At 28.1% G+C, this 917-nt stretch overlaps 1 protein-coding gene across 2 annotated transcripts in view; it reads left to right on the top strand.

Moving 5' to 3' along the window:
- LOC107661011 (E3 ubiquitin-protein ligase HACE1-like) overlaps positions 1-917 on the top strand; it is a 39493-nt gene that overhangs the window by 713 nt on the left and 37863 nt on the right. The window lies entirely within an intron of this gene.

Here is a 917-nt window from a genome sequence, read left to right as displayed (position 1 = left end):
TAATATATAAACATATTTTTCTTAAATATATACATGCATGTGTGTTTTTATACATACATAATAAATATATACAGTGCACACATATATAATATGTAAACATAAACTGTTATTTTGGATGCGATTAATCGTGGTTAATCGTTTGACAGCACTAATATATATATATATATATATAACTTTAAGAATTGTATTTTCTTTGCAAATGTTCATGTGGTATGCTCAAAACGGTCATGCAGGATTTATTTTATATTATTTTATTTTATTATTTTTTATTATTATAAATCTTCCTTAAATATAGTTGTGTTCATTTTAGGAGGTGTTATGCAAAACTTCAACCCATGTGGATGTAAAATATAGACTGAAATGCTCTGACAACGGAAGGACCGTTGCAGTTATTAAAAAAAATAACAATAATAATAATGATGATGATGATAATAATAATAGTAACAGTTGATTGGACACATTGTGAGCCCCCTCACACACTCACATTGTTTTGCCAATCACGTGTTATTTACTCAATCAGGTTAACCTCAAATTTGAATATGCATTTGAATTGAAATCATAAAAATATTGCAAACCATGACAATGTACCCATAATAGCTGATGGTCAACTAATATACACCTTGGCAATATGTTATTGTAGATAAAATATTGAGAACAAGAGGACTGAGAGAATGCTTACATTAATGTGTTAAAAATGTCCACCACAGAAGAAGGAAACATTGTATGATGCTGGTCACATGGTGTTTTAATCACAGTACAGTAATACAATCTTTCAAAGACATGTTTAAACAATAAAAATAAGCAGCACATTATTCAATGCTTTTTACTTTTGCATTTACTTTAGATTGATATATTAAGTTGCTCAAGCAAGTGGCAAAACATTTAAACTACTTTTCTTATGTTATCACAAACTTACC

This window comes from Sinocyclocheilus anshuiensis, unplaced genomic scaffold (assembly GCF_001515605.1).
Source record: "Sinocyclocheilus anshuiensis isolate Anshui unplaced genomic scaffold, SAMN03320099.WGS_v1.1 scaffold1036, whole genome shotgun sequence".
NCBI lineage: Eukaryota > Metazoa > Chordata > Actinopteri > Cypriniformes > Cyprinidae > Sinocyclocheilus > Sinocyclocheilus anshuiensis.
This window is presented reverse-complemented; position numbering and strand designations above follow the sequence as displayed.